Source organism: Monodelphis domestica, chromosome 1 (assembly GCF_027887165.1).
Source record: "Monodelphis domestica isolate mMonDom1 chromosome 1, mMonDom1.pri, whole genome shotgun sequence".
NCBI classification, from domain to species: domain Eukaryota; kingdom Metazoa; phylum Chordata; class Mammalia; order Didelphimorphia; family Didelphidae; genus Monodelphis; species Monodelphis domestica.
In genome coordinates, this window is record NC_077227.1 from 550,469,755 (window position 1) to 550,492,649 (window position 22,895).

Here is a 22,895-nt window from a genome sequence, read left to right on the forward strand (position 1 = left end):
AAAGATCAAGTTGTAGCAACATATAATAATAATAATAGCTAATATTTATATAATACAAAGTCCTGGACAATGTAATAAGCAACATTTGGTAGAAAACACACTGTTCTGGGAGTTAGGAGATCTGGGTTCTAGTCCTTGTTCTACTACTTCCTATCTTTTGGCCTTGGTCAAGTCCCTCAACCTCTTGAAGCCTAGTGTCCTCTGTCAAATGACTTTCATTCTAGCCTAAAATCCATCAGACTACTTGAAGTCTCCTAAGTCTAGGGCTCTCTGAATCTTTAACTTCCTCGAGTTTTCATAAAGTAAGTCAAATAGTATCAGAAGGAAGGTGTTCCTAGGGAGTGTGGGTCAGTCAATCTAGAAAGCAGAATGTTAATGGCTACTTAATTGCATTCCAGAGTAATTCCTCAAAAGATCATGCTATAGGAAGTGAAATGCATAACTCATCCAGAAAAGGTATTTACTTCTAAAATTAGAACAAACTAAGAAGACATATTCCATAATCTCTATTCACAAAGAATGAGGTAGACAAACATCTGTCTCAACGTGTGGGGACTTAATGCTGCCTGGAGGCAAAAGACTAAGGAAAACTCTCTTGAGGATTCTGTAGGACGTCTCTTGTCATCTCTTGTCATGTACAGTTGTGAAAACTTTTTTTTTTTCCGCTCCAACTCTGATGTTGTTAAAGAAGAATAAAAGCTTAGAATTTGGTTTGGCTGAATAGGGTTATGCAAAATCTTGGGGTGTGTGACTTTTTTTTAGACAATTCTGTTTTAATTTTTCACAGAACTTCAAAAGAACCTTGAAGAACTTTTCATGGTTCATTTAAAGCAGAATTCCAGTGTCACAAATATAGATGCTGACCACTTAAAGTAAGCATGCCCACATGTCATTTTTTGTTATCTTGAATAGCGAAGAAATCATCACAAAGACACAAAACTGAAGAGTCTCTTTCTCCAAGAATCAAAAAGGAAGCTATTGAAGATGACCAGACCTATGTTTTATGAAGACTATTTTAACCTCTGTGTGGGGAACAGTAAATTAAATATTGATTGGAAGCAGGAACACCAATTAGAAAACTGGCAGTGGTCTAGGTGAGATGTTATGGGGGCTTTACCAAGGGTATGTTGTATGAGCGAAAAAAAACATATGTATAATAGAGATGCTGTAAAAATAGAATTGATAATATTTGCCAATTGATTAAATAGAGAAGGAGAGAGTATTGTTGAGGATAGATTCATTAAGACCATTTAATTATCATCGAAAAAGAAACATAAAACAATAGAAATAATATGCCCAACACCCATGTTTCAAATCAATTTCCTCCTATGTGACTCCCTGGTCCCCAGAATACTTTGGGTAGAAAGTTTCCTCTCTTCTGGTTCATTTCCTCACTCCTACCCCACAAAGCTTAGAAAACAAAGCAAAGTCTCTGTAACCAATAATACACAAGAATATAAGCTACTGAAAGCAGGGACTTACACTTTTTCTTTGTATCCCCAGTACAGGGAATGAATGGCACATAGTAGGCATTAATAAATTTTTATTGAATCCTGGCTCTGCCACTCACAATAGAGTTACTTCTGAAAAGTTCCTTCTTCTGTCTAGGCCTTGGTTTCCTCACCTGTCAAATGAAGGAACAAGACAAGATAAAAACAGGAATTCAATATTTATAAATCTTTAAAGTTTTTTTTTAAACTTATATGCAATAACTTTGGATCCTCACAACCCTTTGAACAAGGTATTACTCTTTTATTGCAGATGAGCAAACTGAGGCTGGGGGAGATTGAATGGTTTAGCCCAAAGTCACAAAGCTAGTAAGCATTTGAGGGAGTATTTTAGCCCTAGATGCTGAAAAAAATGATATCTCTAATAAAAGAAATGAGGTAGGTAGGAAATGTGATTGATGTTGTTCTTAGGACCTCATGCAAAACCTCTCCTGAGATCAGAAGTAGGACTGGATCTGCATGAAGAACTAGCTTGGTCATGAGTTCTTTTGTTTTGCAACAGAGCTGCTGCTCCATTTAACTACCCACCCAGGGAATTCCCTTCTACATGAGCATGTGCAGAAAATGGGATTAGCTCTAAGCATTCAGAGCAGCAGGTATCACTTTAAATGTGGGCCAGACTTATTTGTGAAAAATCATATGTTTACTGAATTTGAGTAGATTAGGATGTAGTAAAATATTTTAAATATACTTGATTTTACTTTAATAATGGTAGATCTTTTATAAATTAAAATATAAGGCAATAAGTTACCCATATTTTATGAATTTTCTTAAAGTACTCAGAGCACCACCAGATAAGAGCTTTATAGGTTATGAACCACTTCCTCTTCTGTGTCATTATCAACAATCTCTATCCACAAATTATGTGGAAGATTCCCTTAAAAGCCTGTCTAATTGAAATACATCCTAAAGATTAAAATATAGGAATGTATTTATAGAGGTTTGTACTAGACTATGTATTGCTAATTTCTCTATATATTTCTAAAAGGGAGTATTATGGTTATGAAAATATGTCCTCATACTCTTAAGGCAAAAACAAAATCATGAAATGATGCTGAGTGTAGCAGTCCACCCCTAGCTATGGGCAAGGGAAACAGTTGGTATGTACAGATTGCCTTAGAAGAGAGCATGCTCAGTCTTGAGCATGCTCGGTATTACATGTGGCTGGGAAAGCCTCTGACCCTTGACCCCAGCTTCTCCCAGGTTAGATGGGAACACAGATTTCTTTGTGCTCACCTGGTTGAGAGAAACCACACCTATACCTTGTCATTAACCAATGATAATCATCCCTATGTACTGTGTATATTTGCATATCAAAGAGATTAAATATGCCTCAGCCAGCTCCGCCTTTTTCTCTTCTGCTCTTCCTCCCTTCCAGCTCACACTGATACCTGTCCTTGCTAGAGCCTGGCCGGCTCCATCTCTAATCTTTCTCTATCATCTCTCCTACCTGTATGGTATTAAATGTGGATCTCTGGACTGGTATAAGCTTTCGGAATGGTCCTTTGATCAGAGCTTGGCTGTGGCTCATTGATAATTAATAAAGACTCATTCCTGCCACCTCATATCTCTAATTCGACTCCGTCATCCCCCTCATGGTATCTAAAACTTCTATCCTTTCTCTATCTTCCTACCTTAAAGCTTCTCTCTCCCCTCTGAGGAAGCTTTACCGAGTAATTTGGTCATGATAAAGATGTTAGAAGAAAGTGTGATATTCTAAAGAGATGCCTTTCTAAGAGAGCAGTATAGGATGTTTAGTATGAGAAATGCAAAGAGTTCTCTAGTTTTGGGGTGGTCCGATATGTTATATATTAGGTGAAGAGAAGAGACAGTTCACACTAATACATGCCTTAAATTTTCTGAACAAATGTCTGGTTTCAGATGCATATTGGTTTAAACAGAAAATTAATATCATATGTCCATCTGCTTCCAAGGGAATACAGTCTACATTAGCACGGGGTAGCAATGCTCATTTCTCCATCTCTAAATTCCATGATCTATAAGTAACCAAAAAAATAAATACAAAAACAAAAAACATGCTTTTCCCTTCCTGATGATGAACCATATAATGAATCTGCAGAGAGCAAAAAAAATCCTTAAGTAATAGTAGCAGATTTCTTAAGAAGTGAGATGGTGAATATAAATTATTCAGTTAACACTGGACAGGATTTTTTCTTCAAAAATCTTGGCAAGATACCAAATCAAGAATCTTTATAGTGTTTACTTAACTTCCAGTGCTACTGAAATAGTATAAAATAACACAGATCAGTTTTGTCTGATACTATTTTATCTCTAAGATTCATTTAACCAGGGCAGGTAGATGACACAATGGGGAGAGCACTGGACTTGGATTCATGGCCTGAATTTGAGTCATGACTCAGATATTTACTACCCATATGGCCCTGAACACTCCCAACCAATCATGATAAAAACTTTACACTGGCAGATGACAATTTAATTAATTATTCTGGACAAATATATTATCACCTAGTGGCCAACTTTCTGGGCAGATTCTCAGTGAAGTTAGCTAACACTGGTCTTCTACATGAGAGAATATACAGTCATTAAAATGATTCTATATTCAAAATATTCTTCTAAGCATTGGAAATGCAAATAGAAAAGCAAAAATAGACCTTGCCCTTGAGGAATTCCTATTCTAATAGGGTGATACTACCCAGGGGAGTTCCAGCTACAAATCAAATGGGAAGGACTAATGGGCCTTAGGATAAAGCAGCAAGCAAAACTGTTCTTAATATATCTTTTTCACTGTGATTTTTATAAAAATCAAACTACCTAAAGTAGGATTCAGATTTAGGTAGTTGTAATTCCAAGCTAAGTGCTCTATCAACTCTGACATTTAGCTAATTTTATTTTAATTTAATTTAAATTTTTATTTTATTTTATTTTAATTTCAGTAATCAAAAAAAAAACAGGGAAAACTTTTGAGTGGTTGTATAACATGTTAATAATATTAGAAGTTAAGCAAGGAAACTGTGTCATGAGACTGATTCATCTGCGAATACAAGGATTTTGATAGGGACAATACTTGTCTGGGTCTTCAGTAGCTGTGGCAGTTGGAGGAGATGGGTTCTACAATAGATGACACCTTCCCAGCTGGTGCTCCACTGGCATGGTATTTGAGAATCCCTTGTCACTTCTGTACTCAGATAAGGCATCAGAAGAAACTTCAGTGGAGATCCGTTATCATAGAATAATATATCATGTAAAAACATAAAATCAAAAATATCATAAATATTAGAATAATAGGTCAGATTTTTTTATCAAGTGCTCTTTTAAAAATCATTGTAATATGCTATTTAGATTAATCATTTTGATTACTTCTCAATAGATTTGAACTGAGCAAAAAAATATATACACATACATTTCTTCTTATTATATATGTGATTCATTGTTAAATACTTCATTGTTCTTGATTTTTTTTGCATTTAATCCAAGAATAAAGGTCCTTTTCCTTATAAAGGATCATATAGCTTATGTGCATTTCTCATTATAATATGTAGTGGAAGATTTTAAAGGAATTTTCAAGAGGCATTCCTTTACCAAAACCAGTTGGGAATGAGGGGATAGTGATATGCATCAGAAAAAGGGAGAACCAACACAGAAGAAAACAAAGATTCATAAAAATATAGAATTAGTAAAAAAAAAAAAAGTGAGACATGATTCCTATTAACTTCTCATTTCGTTTCCATAGTTTCTTCTGATTAGCTTATGCATTAGCCTACTTCCTTCCAGTCCTCCAGTGAATTTCCTTGAGAGTTCTGATGCCATATATCCCTATGTACCTTCAAAATTCTTCAGTTGTTTCATAGAAAACATAAAGCACTCACCAACCTTATTACTCTTCTGTCTTTTCTTTTATAGAGTGACCGCCTCTGGTGAGAAGAGAAAGATGTAGTTATCTCATTCAATCAAGTTTCAATCCCTGACAAATCATCATCAGAATTCAAAGAAGGTTCCAGTTGTTGGTGTAAACATATGGAAGTCCAAGAAGCCACATAAAGGTAATTATGCAATATTTGAATTAGTGACATAAATTTATAAAGTTGTACATATTCTGTCAACAGAATCTTATTCTACAATACCAAGTTTAATATAAATAAGGGCTACATAATAGCCAAAAGTAACTACCTTTAAATATTTTGAGCTGTACTTGTTAAGAGTATAAAATGGCTATGTCACTGGACAAGTCATTTATATTTTTTGGCTACAGGCCTCTAAGATTATAGGAAACAGAACAGTTGCTAATCTGCGTTGACAGAGGGATTTTTCTCACCTGGAGTTCCTCAACACTAATTAAATCACAGATTAAGACAAAATAATAGCCTGGGATCTCAGTTTTTAAATAATGTTTTTATCCATGGATTGAAATATGATGAATATATTAAATACCTATCCTCTCTAACATATGTTTATTTTAGTATGTTTATAATAATAATTGAATAATTCAAATCAAATTATTTATTTCATAGAATCTTAGAGTTGGAAGAAAGATCATCATAACTCATGTCAAAATTCCTCCTACCATGTCCCTAAGATTTCTAGTTTGTGTTTGAATATTTCCAGTGATGGAGAATATATTCTCTCTACAGATAGCCCATTCTATTGTCAGGAATTTCCATTACTTGGAACTTTCTTGTGTTAAGTTGAATCTTTAGCAACAACAGCAATACAAAATAAAAGATCTGTCCACAACTTTCCAAATATTTCAAGGTTGTTATAATCTATATCCCCACCAAGTCTTTTCTCTCTGAGAGTTATACAGAAAAATATTATCACCTAAAAAGCTTTTTCTTCTTTTGTCACTATCTTTTCCCTTTATTTGCATGTCTATTATGTGGAAAATTAACTAGACCATAGCTTTGAAGTTTCCAAATATAGTTAAAACTGCCTTAAGACTGGGGACACTTTCTGTTGCTAAATAGCAGCATTCATAAGCTATAATTCAGGTGAACAATAAACCATATTTAAAGTTATGGATGTTTAGAACCACTTTCATCTCAATATCATAGGTTACATTTTCTTTAGATATAGGTATATAGTTATTAATTTGTTGATATTTCAGTAGAGGATTTTCTTTATCCAATTCGAGCTCGTTTTCATCTTCTTAAATAATAATTTTCAGTCTGTGTAAACGTTTTTTCATTATCCACTACTTCAAAATCCTTTGCCATTGAGAAATAAGGAATTTATAAATGAAGATGAGCAACAAAATTCTGTGAAGGTCTACCCTAATGAAAAATATTCAATTCATATTTCGTTGTTAGAAATTAATAATAACTCACAATTTCATAGCACTTTAAGGCAACACTGTGCCTTAAAAAGACAACTTAAAAGTCTAAAGGACCTAGAATTTAAATCTCAGGTCAGAAATTTACCAGCTGTATGACAGTGGGGTAAATCATTTAATCTCCCAAGCCATAGGAAATCAGATCTTGCATCTTAGCCAGCAGGCTTAGTGTGATGATTTAGATATAGTGCCCAAGTCATTGTATAAAGAGAATTCCTCTGGGTGGTGATCACAGATAAGACCAGTGGGTAAACATGAGAAGCCTTCTGTCTGGTATCTCTGATGTCTTGTTGCACTTCCTTCAAAAGATTATTTTTAAAATGTCTAATAAGTTGTTACTGCTGTGTAGTTGAAAGAGCCCTAGTCTAACCATTCAGGAAATTCATGATATTTGGAGCTTTAACACTAATTAGATATGTGAGCTTGACCTTCTTCCTTCCCTATAATTCAGACTAGTTCTTGGCACCTTTGAGCTCTAAGTCTATCTATGCTAATTCACTATTATGTGTAAGGCAAAATGATCTCTTAAGATCAGGAGCTAATGATGAGCTCTTGGTCCTGAAGCAAAAGTCTTGGAAAGGGCTTAGTCCTTTGTCTATTATAAAATTAGCAAATCTTCAAAGAAAAGAGTATCATCTTTTCAGAGAATACTCCTGGAACCCATCACTGCAGGAGTATATTATATGGAATTTACATATATTTTAATATGAAATTAATCCATTTTCTTAGTGATATGTCTGTTGTATATCCTAACATGTAGCAACTTTTCAAACCTAGGCAGTAATATTTTCTTTCAATCACAAGTTTAAACCAAGGACAGGCCTGGGGAAAATTATAAAAATACAAGGCTAGTCTTCAGCATTCCACCTTTTATTTTATCTTCTATTGTCACCCAATATCCCCCCATCCGGTGTGCCCAAAGGTCTTTAGAACCTAATTCTCAAGGCCTAAAATATCCATACTCTAATCATTATTTTCTTTCTTGAACCCCATCAAAATTTCTTCATGCACTATTCCATTTTCTCAGAACTTTCTGCTCTTCTAAGCAAAAAAGCATGGTAGTGATTAGCAAAACTAATCCATGCTGGCCCATCCTTTTACAATTTTGATTCCTTTTCCTGATATGGACTGTGTTCTCAAAGGCCATACCAGCACATTACAAATTCTGGAAGCCTTTTCCTTAGCAGTAAAGACTTCAACAAGGGCACCAATGACGATATGTTTCTTCTGAGTATTAGCCTGGTAAAGAGTGAAGAGGATCCCTATCATGATAATTATTTTTAAATGATGATGATTACAATGCTGATGATGATCATAGCTAGCATTTTTATAGGGCCTGCAATGTGCCAGGCATTGTACTAAGCACTAATACTTATGGAACCTAGACTCAAATTATCTTTTCTGTCTCAGTGGATATTACTTCTCTTCCTACACTTGTTAATCCAAGCAAGCAGGCCTTCTCTTTGTTCCTCACACATGACAGTTCATCTCTCTGGCTCTCCACTGGCCATCCCACTTGCTTGGAGTGCACTCCTTCCTTAGTGCTGTCTCCTTGTCTCCCTTTAATTCTCAGGACTTCTCTTCCCTTAATACTTCTTTACTATTTCCTTTAATACTCAAGCCCCATATATGAACCTTTTCCTGAATTCCCAAATGGTTGTCTGGTAATTCCCTCCCTCTCAAACAAACAAACAAATATATACATATATATAATTTACATTTATACTATATGTATATATGGTATATTATTTATGTATATCTATATATGTTTGTATATATATTGTCAACAGATGCAGAAACTCAAATCAATTAACTATAATGAGGTGTTTATTCAAAGTTGAGGAATTTCAATTTAGAGCAAAACACTGTCTTAGACAGAAATGTTTAGGGAAGAAGAGGAGAAAGGGGATTCTTATAGGGCTTAGTTGTGGGAAACAGAAGGAGGGAGTGGATCCAGGATTCATAGAACAGTCAGAGTTTAAGAAGGAATATTGTAGAAGTGTTCTAATGATTATCTCTCACCAGGAATAGGAGCATCTAAAATGGCCGAGATATACAGGAATCTTCTTGGGGGCAATTAAAAACTGATGGTCAGAGCAGAGGCTCCCAGGGTCTGACTCAAATGGGGGGAGTGGGTGGTGGTCAGGGACTGCTAGTCAATAGGGTAGGAAGCCAGAGGTTCCAGGCATTGACAGAGAGACAGAGAGACAGAGAGAGGCATATAGATAGATAGATAGATAGATAGATAGATAGATAGATAGATAGATAGATAGATAGATAGTGTTAAATTTATTGTTAGACTGAATAATATTTTAGTTGGTCACCAGGGATTTAATTACTAAATCCCAAATGAATTACTAAAGTCAGAATGGAATTTATGATTGTTTATTTTACAATAAAGAGGGAAGATATTAAGGAAGAGAGAAAGAGAAGAAAAAGAGAGAGAGAGAGTTGCTCTGGCCTCCTCTGAGCCAGGCAGGAGTTCAGAGGCCCCAGCAATGGGAAAAGAGTCTCAAGATGATGGGCCTCTCCAGAGGCTGGTGCCTCCAGAAAGGCCAAAGGAAAAGGAGTCAGCCTTTACACTCACCATGTGTCAGTTCAAAGGAACAGGGTCACCAGGAAAACATGTCCAGTCAGCACTCTTCTGAATGAAGAATTATTCTCCACTCCAGTAGAACTGCCAGTACAACTCCAGCAGAAGTCGAAGTCTAAGTTGAACTTCTAGAAGAAGTAAGTGCCTTCAGGCCCTTGTCACTATCTTTTAAATACCTTTCTTCTTGTGTCACTTCCCTTAATCTTTACATCTACCAATCACAGCCAATGCTCTGCTCTAGGACTGCCCAGAAGGCAATCAATGGATTCTAATTTGTTGCCCACTCTTTCACACATGGGTCAAAGACCTCCCACTCAGTGTGTGAGATGGGTGTTCATACCTTTTTTGATTAAATCAAAATGGGTAGATCTCCATACTTAACTTTTAAGTACCATTCTTACACTTAAGGGGACTAAATCTAAAAACAGACAGGGGATTACAATTTAATCTTTACAATCAAGGAAGAGCTAAGTACCTTCATTGTTACAATCAGGGAGAGCCAAATCCAGTATTCACAATAGGTAGATAGATAGATAGATAGATAGATAGATAGATAGATAGATAGATATAGATATAGATATATAGACTGACTGACAGGCAGACAGACAGACAGATATAAACATAGCTAGGTGGCCCAGTGGATAGGGTACTGGACCCAGAGTTAGAGAGACCTAAGTTCATTCTTAGCTGTGTAACCCTGAATTACTTAACTTGTTTATCTTAATTTCCTCAACTGTAAAGTAAGAATAACAATAGCATGCACATCCCAAGGTTGTCATGAGGATCAAATTGGAGGATATTTGTAAATTGCTTAGTACACTGCCTGGCACAAAGGAGATGTTTATAAATTCTGGCTATTTTTAACAATTCAAACATATATAAATATATGTGATATATTAAATACACATATACATTCCATATGCACACTTGAGGTCTTCATTAGAATATAAGCTCCAAATGCAAGTAGGGATTCTTTTATTCTTTATTTATTTATAAATTTATTATCTTATTATTTATTATTAATACTCACATACCTAGCATATAACAAAGTGCTTAGCACATAGTAGGCACTTAATAAATCTTGGCTATGTCAGTTCATTTGTCTAGGCTTAATTTTCCTCATCTGTAAAAGGGTTTTGGACTAGATATCACAGACCAGACTAAGTCTTCTTTAGAAATAATCCATTTGCAATAATAATTAGTCTGAGTTCCCCTTTGGCAGAAGGCCAACAGGAATCTCTTGTCGTTCATCTCTTTGTACTGGTCATGCCTTGAGCCTCTTTACCTCTGCCTCCTGGAGTCCTTTGCTCCCTTTAAGAATTAGTTGAAATATAACCTTCTACGCGATGTAGTAAGTCTTTCCTGATTCTCTTAATCCAGCATTAGTCAATAGTTATCATATATTTTGTATAAGCCCTTTCTTGGGCTTGAAGTTTTTCATTTTTAAAGCATTGGGGGTTATAAACATATGAAAGGTATTTAGGTATCTCATGCTAACTAGTCCTTTTACAAAAGTTCTTCTTTGATTCCTTCTCCTAATATGGACTTTGTTCTCAAAGGCCATACAAGTAGCACATTACAAATTCTGGAAGGTTTTTCCAAAGCAGTAAAGGCTTCAACATGAGGACCAAGGATGGCACCTCTCTGCTGAGGATTGGCTTGGTAAAGAGTGAAAAAGCTCCTTGCCATATTGATTATTATTTTGCTAAACAATGATGATTGAAATGATGATGATGATGATAGTGTAGTATAGATTATATAGCATCATAAAATTAGAGATGAGAAAATTTAGGCTCTTGCTCTTCTTTAAGGTCTTGTCATTCAAAGCATGTAGCCCTAAACTGCTGGTTCCCTCTTTCTCTGTGATCTTGTATTTATTCTGTCTATACATGCATGTATACATACAAATATATGTAGATATACATGTATGCATACATATAGATAAAATGCATGCATATACACATATGTATATGGTAGAATAAATACAAGGTCCTAGGGAAAGGGAGTATTAGTTGAGAATAGGTTCATACAGACACACACACACACACACATATAGATATAGGTATATACAAAGACATATATGCATATACATACACAAACATCTTCCAAAAGGATATACTTGAGAGTCGATGCTATTTTCCCCATTGAATACATATTCCTTACAAAGTGCCTACCACATAACAGGTATTTAATAACTCTTTATTCAATGATTCTGTAGCTTTCTCTTGTTAAACCTCCCTGATTTCTCTCCCAGCCAGCAGAGAAGCTCCTTCCTTCAGCAGGGCTGCCTGATCCCTTCCTCACCGATTCCACTGGTCTCATTAGTTCTTTTAAAAATCTTGTTGGCCATCTCTCACCTGGGCCTCATTCATCTTAGTGCCAGTCATGGAAGAGCCCGTAAACCTTGTGTTCTAGCAGGTCCTGTGAGGCACTAGGCCATCTCCCCCGCCACCTCCCTGCCCCAAAGACTAGGGGAAGGAAGGGTTTGCAGGCTATAGAGGAAGCCGCAGGAGGAGCTGATCTTTGAGCTTTTGTCACAGCTCACAGCCGCCTGACTAAGGGATGACTCCATAGAAGGGGCACTCGGGCTCTGGTCATCCTAAAAGCAACTTCTCTCAGATCCTGGCTCAAAGCACAGCCAGGGCTTTGCTGTCTGAACTTGGCCTGACATTGACTAAGAAGGAAATTCGCTCGTTTTCCCCTGAATTCTACCCCCGCCATGACACTGTTGTTGAACTCTCCCAGCCCTCACAGCCCTCCCACCATCATCTCTCCCAGGCTAGTCTCTCACCACTGCCTAGACTAAGCCCCAAGAGTGAGCCTCCAGCCAGATGCTTTTGAATCGGCCTGGAGAATCGCAAGCACCTGCTTCCTCTGCTCTCCCTCTTTCCCCTCACACATATACACGCTCACGGCCTGCTAGCACACAGCAATTTCTCCTTCCCCTCTCTTAGTGATTCCAGCTCCTAACAACAGCCCTCCCCAACACATGCCTCCAGCACCTAGTACATACAGTGCTTGTTAATAATGGGCTTTTTTATTCTTTTGGTTAAATTAGAAGGATACATCAGAGTTATAAATTGTACACCATCGCCTTGGGCCTCTAGTTAAGGAGGCTAGAGTTACACACAGGAAATGGTTAAGTAACAATTAGAGACAGTGAGTGATGGAGCAGAAAAAGGAATGGTCCACTTAGAACATGTAGCGACTCAAAGAAGAGGTCATTTGTGGGAGAGACGGGGCACGGCATACATAGATCACTAGAGAAAGACTTCATGGAAAAGGCCGGTGAACATGATCTAGGTAGACAGAAGGGAAGGAGGCTATCTCAGATAGAGCAAACAGATTATTCAAAGACATGAAGAAAGAGGACAGTAATAATAATGGCTAACATTTACTTTTTACTTTTTTATTCTTTTTTTATTTTTTGTTCCTAATTCTCTCCTTTCAGTACTCTCCTATCCATTAAGAACCTAAGCAACATGATACCCATTATACATGTAACATCATGCAAAACATTTTCATATTAGAATGGCTAACATTTGTATAATATTAAACGGTTTGCAGAGCAAATGAGATAAAAAAAATCTGTAAGGAAGATATTATTGTTATTATTTTACAGACATGGAAACTGAGTCTGAGAGGAAAAATAGCTTGGCCAGGGTCACACCCTAGTCACTAGGGCCTAGTATGTGAGTCAGAGATTTCATACAGGCCTTCCTTATCTTCCTGGGCAATTAGGTGGCACAGTGGATAGTGTTGGCTTAGAATCAGGTAGTCCTGAGGCTAGATACAGCATCAGACTCTTACTAGATGTATGACCCTGGGCAAATCACTTAACACCTTGACTCCCATCCCTCCTCTGTATAATGAGCTAGAAAAGGAAATGTCCACCTACTCCAGTAGGTTTGCCAAGAAAACTCCAAATGGGGTCATGAAGAGAGTCATAGTTCCTGACTTCAAGTACCAACACTCTATCCCCTACCCAGGGCTATCATACCCAAATAGAAAGGAAGGCCATTAAATTGTACATCATAATCCCCGTCAATGCATAGTAAATTAAATATATATATGTATTTATAATTTGTATATTCATTTATACAAATTTATAATTTAAATAAATATAAAATAAATTTATAAACAAATGTGGATTTGTTTATATATTTACATTATATTTTAAAAAAAAACATTTTCCAATTACATTTTAATCTGGTTCTGAGCACCCCCAGGAGCGCTGCAGTGCACATGCTCACTGCCCAAAGGCCAGGTGTTTGACAGCTCTTAATGAACAGCTAGCACTGCCTCAACCAAAAGACCTTGTTCCAAATACAATGAATTCAGTTTGCTTTCTGAAGAGAAGTTGTTAGAAATAAGCAAAAACCAGTGAGTGCAAAGGATATACAGGTTTGAAGAGTGGATGGAGAAGTCTCTAATCTTATAAAGAGCAAAATCTACATGAGAGACTGGTGAACAGGAGAGTGGGATGAGGCCATCAGAGTTCTGACCCTGCAGTATGATGCCTGGTCAGCATAACTTCATTCATTGACCACTATCTATAGGAAAGAATAGAATGAATATTCGCTAACTGAGTCAGCCCCCAGTAGGTGTTTTCCCTTCTCAACCCCACCTAAATTTGCCTCTTTATTACAAGGGACTTCATTACCCCCTCTAGATAACACCTGCACTCCCTTAGAATGCTGGTGACAGAGGAAAGGAGTAATAGTCCACCATCTAAGCCCATGTTGGCAAACCTGTGGCTTGCTTCCCTAGAGGGGCTGTTCCTCTTCCCCTCTCTACCTACACCTGAGAGCATTTACTTCACCCACCCCTCTTCCCAGCAGTCCAATGGGGGCACTTCCTCCCTCCCCTGTCTGGAGTAAGGTGGGGTGACTCCCATGCAGTGTGAGGGTTGCAGTTTGGGCACCCAGTCTCTAAAAGGTTCACCATCACTAGTCTAAGCTAACTACTGAAAAAGCAGTGTTGGGACCCAGAGCTGGCCTTGCTCTCTGTGTATATAAAATATTATTTTCCCCACTTTAAAGATAAAGAAACTGAGGCAAAGAAGGGGCTTGGGTAACTAGCCCAAGATCATGACTAAGAAGTAGTGTCAGAACTGGAATCCTTGTGCCCCTGGCTTTTCTTCTCGTTTGTAAATATAAGAGTTGGATGGTAACAAATAAGTTAATGAACTTTCTTATAGAGGCAGTTTCCTCATGCAGAGTTCCCTATATCGATGAAATTAGAGGTCCTGAAGATTCAAAACAAAAACTAACTTCAACATCTAGCTTGTAGCTGTAATATGTATAGTAACATGATCTAATCCATAGCTCGATATTTACATAAGGAACAGATATAAACAGAACGAGAGTAAAAATGCATTTTTAAAAATACATTTAAAAATAGGGTTCCTGCTGAGTTCCATAATGAATTAATCAATAAGCATTTCTTTAAGTGGGCCCTATGTGACAGGCACTATACTAAAGGATATAAATACAAATAAAAACAAAGACAATTCCTGTCCTCAATGAATTTAATCTAATGGGGGAAGACAATACCCAAAAGGAAGGTAGGTAAAAGTGTTGGGGGAGAAGATGCATAGCAGGAGAGCATGATAGAGAATTCCAAAGAAGTGCAAAAGCAGTGTGACTTTGGGGAAATGGAGAGCTAGCATATGCTTCCAACATAAAGGCTTACATAACTCTTCCTAAACCCAGAAAAATCAGAATACATTCATGACCTTTTTAGTTAGACCCTCTTAAATTCAGTTAATCCCATCCATTTCATCACCCTATTCTGTTTGCTTTAATGATAATAAAAACAAAGTTTTTCCCTCATAATTCACTGTTAAGTTAGATATTAATTGACTAAAAGGTATTCATTTGTTAATATGTATATATTTGCATACAGTTTCTGTATGTACAAATTGTGATTTGCCCCCACTTTAAATATAAAGAAACTGAGGTCAAGAAGGGGCTTAGGTGACTTTTTTCTTTTAATTCCAAATTGATGCTTCAGTTTTACCACACTGCTTCTAGCTAACACTACTCTGTTTCTTTTCCTTTCTTTTTCTTTTTCAAATGTAATTTTTTTCTTACATATTAAATTCTAAAGTGCCTCCTTCCTTCCCTCCCCACCTAGCCCTAAAGAAGGCACAATGTGACAAAGCCAAATACATACATGTGTATGTATATATATATAAAATCATATCATGCATACATCTATTTATCAGTACTTTCTCTGGGAATAATCAGTTATTTTCAACCAATATTGTTGCTGTATACAACCTTCTTTTGGTTCTACTTATTTTGTTCTTCATTTTTCCATGCAGTTCCCTTAACTTTCAACTGCCTGGGTTCACTCTTCTTCAGCCATTCTTACTCTTTAGAAACCAATTCCCTAGTACAATGAATCATTCTATGTTCATAAATTCTTAGCTCTCCTCTCACAATGCTTCTCTCTTCCTCCCAAACTTCCCCCCTTATCCACTTCCTCCATCCATCCTTGAGCTGGTATCAGCCACTGACTTCCCCGTAGGCTTAGAACAAAATTTAGTTTTAGGGGAAATCTTTGTCTGGTGCATCACAATTAGACTCCATGATTGCTGAGCTGTGAATACCCAGGGAGCTGTGGTAGCCAGCTCTGTAGGAAATCCAATTTCCTACAAACTAGAGCCCAAGGAGAAAAATCACACTCTTTATTCAATCTTAGTATTGAAGACTTTTGTAAGAAAATTATATTGATTTTGGAGGAGGAGGGGAAGTTTTGTAAAATTTTCCTCTGGATAGTGAAGGTTTGAGAGGAAAAAAATAGAGAGAGTAGCCTGGATCTGAAAGGTGACTTATGCTGGAAATAAATTCATTATGAGCTAAAGGATCAGTAGTTAAGGCGTGTTCGTATTAGTTTTTCTCTAAAAACAGTTCACTTAAAGATAGGTGAGAACCTTTTGGCCTTTGATCATCCTAAATCTCATTTAAGGATTGGGGAAAGTAAAATTCTCCTCCATCTGAGATTACCTAGGCTAGATATCAGCAACCTTTCCAAAGCAAGAGACTTGAATTACTGACCCTTGCTCATTGAAGCTGGACCATGAGATTGGTTGCAAGTAATTGTGCAGCTTTCTCCCCAGGTGAAATAGAGGAACACCAAGGAAATGAGCTTTTGACTGGAGAGGTAGGAAAGAGAGGCTTCAGCAGAGGCAAGGAAGGGTAATTTAAGAGCATGGAATCTCTGGGAGGCAGGTTGCCCAGAGTCTTATGTTACAGTGAAAAAACTTTAGGCAGCCTGAATGATTTAGAATAGTTCTGGGAAGTAGGGGACAAGAGGTAAGAGAGAGGACCAGCAAGGGAAGTGCAATGGCTATGGTTTTGCCTTGGTCATGGTGGTAGTCAATGAGTGTTATATCTATGCTAATTTTAACACATTTGTTTTTGTTGTTGTTTGGTCCTTGGGTAGTGTTTGACTCTTAGTGGCCCCATTTGGGGTTTTCTTAGCAAAGATTCTGGAGTGGTTTGCCATTTCCTTTCCCACTCATTTTACACTTGAGGAAACTAAGATGAGAAGGGTTAAATGATACACAATTAATAAGTACATGAAGACAGATCTGAACTTGGGAAACTGAGTCTTCTTGACTCCAGGCGCAGCAGTTAATTCACTGTAACACTATCCAATCCAAGTAATACTTAACTTGGGAGGGGCAGGGGACAATAAGGTAGAAGCAAAATTATATTATATTTTAGGAATCCCCAAGGAGTAATAAGACAATGTCACCAGAAGTCATAGAATAATAATCGTGATGATGATTCACATTTATATAGTATTTAAAATTTTTCAAAGCCCATCTCTTTCTATGAGATCAGTGGTGCATATAGTGGTATCTCCAGTTTATGCTGGAATGTTTAAGGAAAGTAAGACTCGATGATAGACTTTTAAGTCAAATAGTTCACAAGCAGCAAAGTAAACATATGAATCAAGGTCTTCTTATTACCAATAATCACAGTAATAATTATGGTAGACTACCAAGCTAGTGCTCCTCTCCCTAATGCCATATAGTTATGAGGTGGGCAGGGTCCTCAGTGTATAATTACTTTCATATTTCTTTCTCTTTGGAATTATAATTTGTACTTTAGAAGTTCTAGAAGACTTGTCATTGTCAGGTGATTTCTGAAAAGGATACCTTGAATTTAATTTAGAATAAGAATGCACCTGACTCAGTTCATGCCTCCTTCTGAAGGATGGAGGAATAGGGAAGGTTCCTGATATACTTCAGGAATATTCTGGAAATCCTGTAAAGCAATAATGTCAGATTCAGTTAGAAATGGATCTTGTGAGCCACATATAGACTTAAAAAATGACAAATTAACATTCCTATTGATTTGTATTTTTGATTGTTTCATTAAACGTTCTCTAATTACATTTTAATCTCATTGGAGTCCTACTCAGCGGTGTTGATGCTATATGTGGTCGCAAACTTTGAACTTCTACTGTAGAAACTAGAATCCCTTCTCCCAGGACTGTTTGAAATGGATAAGAAACTTCAGAAAGATTCCAGAGACAGTCTTGTTTTTCTAAGGGTCTAGCAGTCAACTAAAATATGCACTTTCTAGACTTCACTTGTCTTGGAAGGTGTACCAAGGGATGGAAGAATCTGCTCTGTTATTGACATGGGGTGCAGATGAAGAGCCGGTGCTCAGATAGTTTTTAGCATCAAACTTTGACTCATCAACCATTCAATACATATTCATTGAGCACCTAGTATGTGAAGTTACTGTTTTATTTGCTGTGGAGATTCACAAGTTCCACTTCGAGAGCTTATACCTTAATCTCATACATTTGGCAGTTTACAAAAGACAGTACTACATTGTGGGTTGGGAGGAAACAATATGAATTCCTTTCGGAATACTTTGGACTGTGACAAGAAAAGGAAATGTCCTATTTTCTTTGCTGGTTTTTTCTAATAAGATAAATATTTTCCTTGGTTACTTGCTCATTAATATTGCTTCCCTAATAATAGCTTACACTCTGATCTTGTGCTTGCTCCTTCTCTTTTACCAAATATGCTGAGCTAGATCTAATTTAAAGAGATTCATTGTTGGTAATAACAAGTGTTGGGTGTTTGCATTCTGCTCAAAGGACTGGTACTAGATCATAAGTCCAGGTGGGGGTGAGCATAGGGTTCAGTGTCTTTATCATCTAGTAAGATAATCCCTTTTAAAATATATTATATATGTGTGTGTGTGTACATATATATCAGTAAATTGTATTCAGGATTTTTCTGACCCTTCAAAAGAAATTTTACTTCCAAAATGAGGAAAATTCAGTCAATAGTCAACAAACATAATATATTAGGCATTTACCATGTGCTAGGTACTGTGCTGAGGATGCAAAAGAAGATTAAAACAAACAAGAGCTCACCTTTTTTTGAAGCAACATGTAATTAATGAAGTAAATGACATATTCAGAAGAGCTGGGATGTAATCTCAAAGGGAAGGCTTAAAGGGGGGAAAGTCGTTCAATTGGAACAGCTGAACTCAGCTCATTATATTGGTCTTCACAAAATGTTCCTGTTAGTGATACTAGCCTTTTATGATACAAAGCTATGGTTTTGCCCCTGGTATAGGGCAGAACTGTCAAATATTAGGGGATAAGGTCTCTGGGGACCTGCTCTCTATTTTCTCTATGAATACTAGAAGCTAGCTCTTCTGTCCAAAAATCATGTGGAAATATTCCACACTCACATTAAAAATGAGTTAGGATAGAGGTGGCCCACAAAGAGCATTAAGAAAGCAATGCAAGAGAGAGACAGGGAAGGGAGAAATGGACAGAAACCTTGGGGACAAATAAAATGAGATTATAAGGTCACTATTATCAGTGTATGAGTTTAATTGGCCTTGACTTTTAGCTTCCTTCCTCCCTTATTCTCCTGAATCATTTCACCTTTCTTGAAACATAAATTCTTAAGCACTTCTTAAAAATTTTTTTAAATAATTTTACCCTTAGTTTTCTTGCATCCTATTCCTAATTCTCCCAATATCCTTAATTATCGAATACTTTAAATGTTGATAATATCTTTTTAGAGTTTATACATTGTAATCTTAGTTAAACTCATCACATAATCAAAAATAAACACTTTCATCCTGGTGAGGCATTAAATACTAATTTTAACCAGGAAAGATTTGATCATGGACCTTAGAGCACTGCATGCAGTGTAGGAAGGGGATAAATTCAAAAGACTGCTGTGACTGATTTATAATAGAAGTGCTTAAAAGACAAAATAACCAAGTTTTTGTCGCTTTGGGGTTTTAATGTCTAAAGCTCTGTTGTTAAAGCTGTTTTCAGGCATTCTCTGTACAGAAGTTATATATACAGTGAAGCTGTCCTAAAATATCCCCAAGTGTAGCCAGTTAATTTGTTTCCAGGGGAACTGACCTAATTTGCATTGACTTTTAGTGAAGGGTCTTAAAGCCATTATACACACTCAGCCAGGCAAATACCTGAAGTTACAAAATATTATTTTGAGCACCTGCACTTAAATCTACAAACAAAACACTCTACTGAACTGGAGAAACAGTTCTCACATCTCACTACAAATGTCAACCAAAGAGGCATTAAAATATAACTCATTAATATGAGTATGCTGTCCAATGGTGCAGATCACAGCCCATTCCAGTCTGCCTATACAGTCTGACTTTTGTGTTCCCAAAAATTAGCTATAGAGTTTTACTCATTATTCTTGGGAGTTAGGGGTCTTCTTTATTTCCCTTGAGTTCCCAGTGACACCAGTGGAACAGGAGAACTGCCCATCATTCATTCTAGCCACAGAGATTAGCATTTCTTTTTCATTCATTTCCTTGGTGACATCCCTTACAATACTTCTCCTTTCTAATACTTGGTTTGTAATGTATTTCAATATATTCACACCCAACATGCCCTTCTCTGTAGCCTTTCAGATGATTTTCAATTTCAATTCTTTAGCCACCCTAGTATTCCATGACTCAGAGACCTTTAACCAAATAGGCTTCTGAGAGAGTGAATGAGAAAGACTTGACTCATTAATACATTAGGAAAGATTTAAATAATTTTATATTCCTACATTAATAAAACTTATAGCCTAAAGAATATTGTTGGACCCAAGACAAAAGCTGTAGGTGAAAATTTTTCAAAATTCTCCTTTAATTGGACCTACCCTTGATCATCTAAAGAAAAATACTCCACTCACCAACACTGGAGAACCTCCAGAAGAATACATTCAAATACTATTTCTACAATATTCATTCTGTACAAAAGAGATAAAATATGTTCTTTTTTAAACTAAAAAGTGAATGTTGTCTTCAGTCTCATATTCTGAGAACCTCTGAGCATATTCTAATTTAACATGGTTAAATACTTCTCTCCCCCAGTTTAAAATACTGAAAAAGTTGAATTTGGAACAAACTGTCCCAAGGGAAAAAAGTATAAGTCAATGCATCAATACAATGCTGTTTTTGTGCAAGTCTAGGGAGCTCTTGGAGTTTATAATCTAGAAGGGTGGATATGCCATGTATATCAACAACTATAATTTAAAAATAAACTTTAAAGAATTCAAGCACCTTATATTAAAAGTAAACTTTAACAATTAGGATGTGGTATCAAGACAACAGTTCAAACTATAAGCTGCTTTAGAGAGTATGAAAAATAATGAAAGATAAATTGAGGGTCCCAGGAGTAAAATACTGTAGGTACAAGTCATTCCAGGAGATACGATGGAAGTTCAAGAATGAAATTCTGAAGACACAAAGCGAAACCATTCCATCGAGAAGAGAAAAAAATGAGATCTGTCTGAAGAGGATGCAAAAAGAACTCCCAAACAAACTTGGATTTTAAAAAAAGAATTGTGCAACATATGGAAGCTAGTCCAGGTAACAAAGAATGAATATATATGAGGGTTTCACAGAGTTCTAAAAATAGTGTCAGAACTGCTAAAGCTCAGAGTGAGCGGAAACTGTTGAGGGAAGTTAAAGACAACAAAAAAAAAAAGAGTTTTGCTATTTTGAGATATAATAGATAAAGAAGGGAAATACTTTTGTTTCAGGTGAATGGGGCAATGACAACTGGCAACAGAGAGAAGATAAAGCTGCTCAAGCCTTACTTTTGCTTCGATTTTGTCTGCTTTTACACTAGGAGTGACAACAAAAATGATTACCAGAGAGTTGACACCCATGATATATATGTAAGTAGACAGTTAAGAGAACACATAGATCTCTGGTTGAATTCAAGTTATCTGACCCAGATATGATATGCTCGGGTTGTTACCAGAACTGGCAGAAGTGATTGCTGTGCCACTGTCAGTGATGCTTGAAAGATAAGGCCCCAAAGGGCAGAACTAGGTACCATAGGGAACTAGTTGCAAAGAGGAAAATTCAGGCTAGATGTTAGGAAAAACTTCTTTATTACTTAGAACCATCTTAAAGTAGGTCTTCTTGGTGTGTTCACCTTCCTTGGAGATGTCCTAGCAGAGCCTGGTGGAGATTTCTTTAGAGATTGGACTAGAATACCACTGAGGTTCCTTTCAACCCACAGATACTGGTATTCCTTGTGGCTATGGTTTAACATTCTAGTGGGGAGGCAATGTAGCACAATGGAAAGATTATTTGGTCTGAAGTTGGAAGATCTGCCATGAAGCCATAACTAAGTAGAGCAACTAGGGCTTTGTTCAAGGTATTGGAATTTAGAGGGAGCACTCATAGCATTTTTCAGTTCTTTAGCAGCATAGACACAACAAAAGTGTAGTTAGTTAGCAAGAATAATTAACTAAAATTGGCTCAGCAATCACATCTGCCAGTTCTGCTATAACCCAAGAATATCATATCTGGGTCAGGTAACTTGAATTCAACCAGGGATCTCTGTGTTCTCTTAACTGTCTACCTACATATCTTTCATCTAAACACTTTGAAGTCTGTTTTTCAAAATCTAGTATGTGTGTTAGACTACATTGAGATTTTCTCTCATCTAACATGAACTCTAAAATGGAGTGGTCCTTTCCCACAATGATGCCACTTCAGCAATCAGTTCCTCTATGTCAGTAAAATTCAAGTTCAAGATAGAATTTCCCCTTGATGGGCTTTTTATCTTTTGAAGGATAAAAATTATAACTGACAAGTCAAAAAGTGACTTTTTTTGAATGACAGTAAAAGAACTTCAGCAGTGTCCTATCTAATTGAAGTCACCTCTCAGTTCTATATCATACCTCAGTCCCAAACTTGTCATCTGTACCCCAAACTCCCCACCTATTACCACTTTCTGTTAAGGAGGTCTGTAGTATCCTATAATGATAAAATTGCTTCTTTTTCTCCCTTCTATGACCTGTACCCAAATATTCTCTGTCATTCTTCTCCCACTTCAAGGATGACATAAAAATGGGAAAAGGATGGAGTATCATCAAACACTTTAAGAAATCCACCATCATCATCTAGGTTCCCTGATTTTCTTACATGTTACCATGCCTATCTAG

General features: G+C 36.7%; 1 protein-coding gene across 26 annotated transcripts in view; it reads left to right on the forward strand.

Moving 5' to 3' along the window:
* Positions 1-22,895, forward strand: part of MYT1L (myelin transcription factor 1 like) — a 730,943-nt gene that overhangs the window by 334,123 nt on the left and 373,925 nt on the right. For all 26 annotated transcript variants that reach the window (XM_056813380.1, XM_056813371.1, XM_056813377.1 and 23 more), the window contains one exon: positions 5,391-5,530. The gene's annotated coding sequence lies outside the window, so the exon portion shown is untranslated. The remainder of the gene's footprint in view (positions 1-5,390; positions 5,531-22,895) is intronic.